Source organism: Penaeus chinensis, chromosome 39 (assembly GCF_019202785.1).
Source record: "Penaeus chinensis breed Huanghai No. 1 chromosome 39, ASM1920278v2, whole genome shotgun sequence".
Classification (NCBI taxonomy): domain Eukaryota; kingdom Metazoa; phylum Arthropoda; class Malacostraca; order Decapoda; family Penaeidae; genus Penaeus; species Penaeus chinensis.
Window position 1 is genome coordinate 21,228,293 of NC_061857.1, and position 5,000 is coordinate 21,233,292.

At 39.1% G+C, this 5,000-nt stretch overlaps 1 protein-coding gene across 2 annotated transcripts in view; it reads left to right on the forward strand.

Moving 5' to 3' along the window:
* LOC125046584 (ATP-binding cassette sub-family G member 8-like) overlaps positions 1-5,000 on the forward strand; it is a 150,321-nt gene that overhangs the window by 67,001 nt on the left and 78,320 nt on the right. The window contains exon 1 of one of the 2 annotated variants that reach the window (XM_047644377.1): positions 4,995-5,000. This exon is cut by the window's right edge and continues 670 nt beyond it. The exons of the other annotated variant lie outside the window; for it this stretch is intronic. The gene's annotated coding sequence lies outside the window, so the exon portion shown is untranslated. Of the gene's footprint in view, positions 1-4,994 lie in introns of those variants that run through there. 2 annotated transcript variants of the gene reach the window in all.

The window sequence follows — 5,000 nt, forward strand, 5'->3', positions numbered from 1 at the left end:
AAGGCAAAGATCTTCGTCTGTCTGTCTCTTTCAAGGGATAGCTTATATATAGAGATAGATACATGCATAGATTGATAGGTAGGTAGATAGATAGATAATTTGATAGATAGATAGATAGATAGCTACAAAGAGAGATAGATAGACATAGATAGACATAGATAGACAGATAGGTAGATAATTGATAGATATATAGATATATAGACAGACAGATAGATAGCTGGGTAGATAAATAGATGGATAGATAAATAGACAGAGAAAAAGATATCGTTCCCCTCCAATCGTTCGTCTTTTAGCACAGGCTTCGGCTTCGTTTTCTATGCCACCCGAATAACTTCCATAATTTGAACTTCGCGGTTTAAGGTTGAAAAAAGGGTGAACAGTAATCAACCTTCGCTATTACTGAGATGAATGGAAAGTCGCACGTTTTTTCGTGACTGAATTAAAAACTAGTAAAATGAAAGAAGCGTTTGGTAATTAATTGTATGAGGACTCTATTAATCTATTTTTTTTTTTTAGCTTTTAAGATGAAGAAAGACGAAATGAAGATATAAATAAAAACATTAAAACATCGAAAATAAATACACAAATAGAGATGAATAATCAAATAGGAAAATAAAAAAAAAGAGGAAATTCTTCGTTATCAAATATGTTCATCCGATATAAACATATATAGTTCAGCGCAACTACATATTTCGTGGGTATGTGGATACGAGTTGCCAGATGTCGTTAGTGGATTATAGTGTTCATGGTGAGAACGGGAATGGTGACACTGTTTTTATGAGTAATGATAATGGTGGTGATAATACAGATAGCAATAGTATTACTATGATTGATGCTGTTCTTACTACTAACACTGGATTTGGCATACTGTTTGTATATTTTTTGAATTTTCATTTTGATACTACGATAGCAGAAGCAAAATAGCAATGATATTTACTGCTACTATTACTATTACTATTTACTAGTACCATTACTACTGGTCATATTACTACTGCTATTACTAATACTACTTTAATCACTGTTGTTACTACTAACATCACTTCTACTACGGTTACTATTATTACTTTTAGCAGTAGCACCGTCAGTACTATTACTACTGCTACTATTATTACTTCTGCCAACACAACTGTCTCCATAACTATCTCCTCTACTATCACTACTCACTATTGTTGCCAACACTACCACCAATACAACTATTACTAGTACTATTAACTCTGCTACTATTACTACTACTATGACCATCACCACTACTAAGTAAGAAAGATAAGAATAAGGAAGAGGAATAGGAAATAAAGTAATAGAGACAATAAGATTATAGACAGGAAAAAACGGAGAAAAACAATAAGGAAATGATAAAAGGTGTTAAGAATGAAGAAATAAAGAAAAAAAAACGAATAACGGGAAGAAAGAAGGAGACAGAGATAAACAGTGCGAAGGAACAGAAAAAATAGAAATGTGAAAAAAACAAAAGGGAAGACAAAGAAGATGAAGAAAGAAAATAATAAAAAACAGATACAAAAAGGAAACAAAAAGATTGAGAAAAAAAGGAAGAAAAGGGGAAACCCAAAGAAGAAAGAGAATTAGAAGGATGAGAAGAGAAGTGAAACGTAAAAAAAAGGAAGAAACGAAAAGGGGAATGGGAAGATGAGGGAAAAAAACGAAAGAGATTACAAGAATTGGCCAAATAAAATGTTAACAAACAAACCAGTAATAATAAGATAAACGGGAAGGGTAGAAAAACAAGAAAAAAATGGAAAACGACGATAATTAGGATAGGCAAGAAATAAAAAAAAAAAACAAGAAAGGCGGAAACACACACACAAAAAAAAAAAGAAGAAAAGGGAACTACGAAATAAAAAAGAAATACAAACAAGGGAGAACACGAAAGAAAATTTAGATAGACAAAAAAGAATAATGAAAATAAGGATAGGAAGGTGAAAAGAAAAGAAAAAATGGGAATATAAAAATGTAACAAAAAGACGAAAGGGGACAGAAAAGAATTGGAAAAAAAAAAAAAAAAAACATGAAAGATGACATTGAACCCATGAAAGAACCAAACAAACACAAACACAGAGCCATACAAAGAAAACAATCAATAATAACAAAAATACGAAGAGAAACGAAGGGAAAATAAATATGGCCGCTTAGACCTCTCGCCGCGCTCAGGTCATTGTCCCCGCCTACCCGGTCTGTCTCGCTGTCTACCTGTTTGTCTGTCCGTTCTCCAGTCGGCGTGTTTGTGGCTTGGCTTTTGTTTCTGTTTGGAGCGTTGGGCTTGCGTGTTTTGAGGTGCTTGTGTCTGTTTTGAGTGGGTTTTCGTCTGTCTGTTTGTTTGTCTGTCTGTCTGAATCTCTCTGTCTCTCTTTCTCTGAATCTCTCTATCTGTCTCTGTCTGTCAGCCTTTATCTCTCTCTCTCTCTCTCTCTCTCTCTCTCTCTCTCTCTCTCTCTCTCTCTCTCTCCCTCTATCTGTCTCTCTGTCTCTCTTTCTCACTCTCTCTCTCACTTTCTCTCTAATTTATGTATATATCATATATATATAATTAATAATCAAACTGACTTCCCATCTACTTCTTAAACTATCTACATATCAATATAACCGTGTATCACCTATTCCATATCCACGTCGACCTCCTCATCCTTTTCCCTTAGAAGATTCTCTTTCTCATCCTACCTCCCCCCCCCCCCCCCACCACCCCTGGCCTCGCGACCATCTACAGCTGTGGGAGATGTCTATTGTAGGCCCTGTCCGTTACTTTTAACCCTTTCTTACTCTTCTTCACTCTTTCTTGTTCTTTTTTTTTTTGCTAATTTCGCCCTCTCACTCATTTCCACTCTTTGTCATTCTTCATCACTCTTTGTCGCTCTTTTTAACTCTTTTTTCAATCTTCACACTTTCTCATACCTCTTCATTCTTTCTCACTCTCATTCACTCTTCTCCATTCTTTTTCAGTCTGTCTCATTCCCTTTTTTCCTCTTTGTGTGTTTTTATTCTTATTTTTGTTCTATTTAAAAAAGTTTTCCTTTGATCCTGGTTTGTTATTTGTTGTTTTTTTCCTCGTCCCTTTTAAGGTTTTATTTACATTCCACCAAAATGTTTCCGTGTTATCTTAAGCAGTAATCTGTGCGAATATGTATATATATACATGTATATATATATATATATACATATGCATACACACACACACACACACACACACACACACACACACACACACACACATATATATATATATATATATATATATATATATATATATATATATATATATATAAAACATATGATTCATTTTTCCATCTGTCCTGTAGCCTTTCTCTCTCTCCCTCTTTCTTCCCCCCCCCCCTCTCTCTCTCTCTCTCTCTCTCTCTCTCTCTCTCTCTCTCTCTCTCTCTTTCTCTCTCTCTTTCTCTCTCTCTCTCTCTCTCTCTCTCTCTCTCTCTCTCTCTCTCTCTCTCTCTCTCTCTCTCTCTCTCTCTCTCTCTCTCTCTCTCTCGCTCTCTCTCTCTCTCTCTCTCTCTTTCTCTCTCTCTTTCTCTCTCTCTCTCTCTCTCTCTCTCTCTCTCTCTTTCTCTCTCTCTCTCTCTCTCTCTCTCTCTCTCTCTCTCTCTCTCTCCCTCCCTCCCTCCCTCTCTATTCCCTTTTGCAGCCTTCATCCTAAACTACGCTCCTCCTCACATCTCCCCCACCCCCTCTTGCGTCACGGTGAAGATTCGCACCCACATAACCCCTCCCCCTCCACCCCCTCCTCCTCGCCCTATCCCTCTCCCCCTCTTGCCCCTTTCCCTCTTCCCTCTCCCTTCCCCTCCCTCCCTCCTCCCTTTCCCATCCCCCTCCCCCTCCCCCTCTCCCCCTCCCTAATCTGTAATGTCGTGCACCTGTTGTTTAATTGTTGAGATTTAGGGGGGGGAGGGGGATTTTACCTGTCCGAGTAATCCTTTTGTAAGGGATAGTAGGGGGAGGGGGAGGGGGAGGGGGGGGGAGAGAAAAAGGGAGGGGGCATAAAAAGGGAGAGGGAGAAAGAAAGGGATTTTCAGACCGTTATTATTGTTCGTCGTGGGATGTTCGTTTTCGTTGTCACAGTCATGATAATTGTTTTGTCATCGGAATTTGTCATATGTGAAAGTGATGCATGAGATATGGCGAATGATGCGAGTTGAAAGGAAAAATATCATGCTGGTAAAAAAATAATATTAAATTAAATGTAAAATAGACGAAGGGACATTTGAAAATCTACACGTGGTAAGGTCAAGCCCCCCTCCCTCCCCACTTTAACCCCCCCCCCTCATCACTTTAACCATACCCCCCCTCTCTTCCCTCTCCAACATGTACTGTTATATCCACTAACACGTCAGATCTTAATGTGCTCATATATGAAGCGCAAATCACCGACATTTTTACATGACAAAGAAGGAACATCTTGCGCGCGGAGGTGGGGAGTTCACCTCAGAAGACGTCATGACAAGAGATGCAGAATTGCAGAATCAACGTTGATAATCCGATTCGAGATGACGTCAGGCAAAATTAAGGCGAGGAAGACGGTGCGAATGCGTACATTAGGTTAGGAATCCCTCGCTGATATCAGGGTCCGACCGCAAGGGATATCACGGTTATAATGCCACATTCTAACCGGAAATGGAGATGAGGGGGAATTACCATGGGTGTATTTTTTCCCTTGTAAAAAGGTATGTCAAGATGCTTGGCCGGAACTGCCACGAAAAGACTCGTACGGAAGAGTAGCAGCGAGTTACCAACACACAAGAACAAAATCTTTATTTCTCCTACATCGTTATTTCCTTTCCAGAACACACATTAAAATAATACTCATCCATATTCATCAAAAATAGTCCCAATAGCTATTCTAAAAGTCGAACCGTCCCAGTCTTAAATACAAGAGGAGGAAAATGAGCTAAGTGCCAACTCGCCCCGCACGGCCCACTGCTGCCGGTAAGCGCAACAGCCGGGCGGTCTCAGGCGTGCGAGAGTCTCCACGGCTGCCGTTG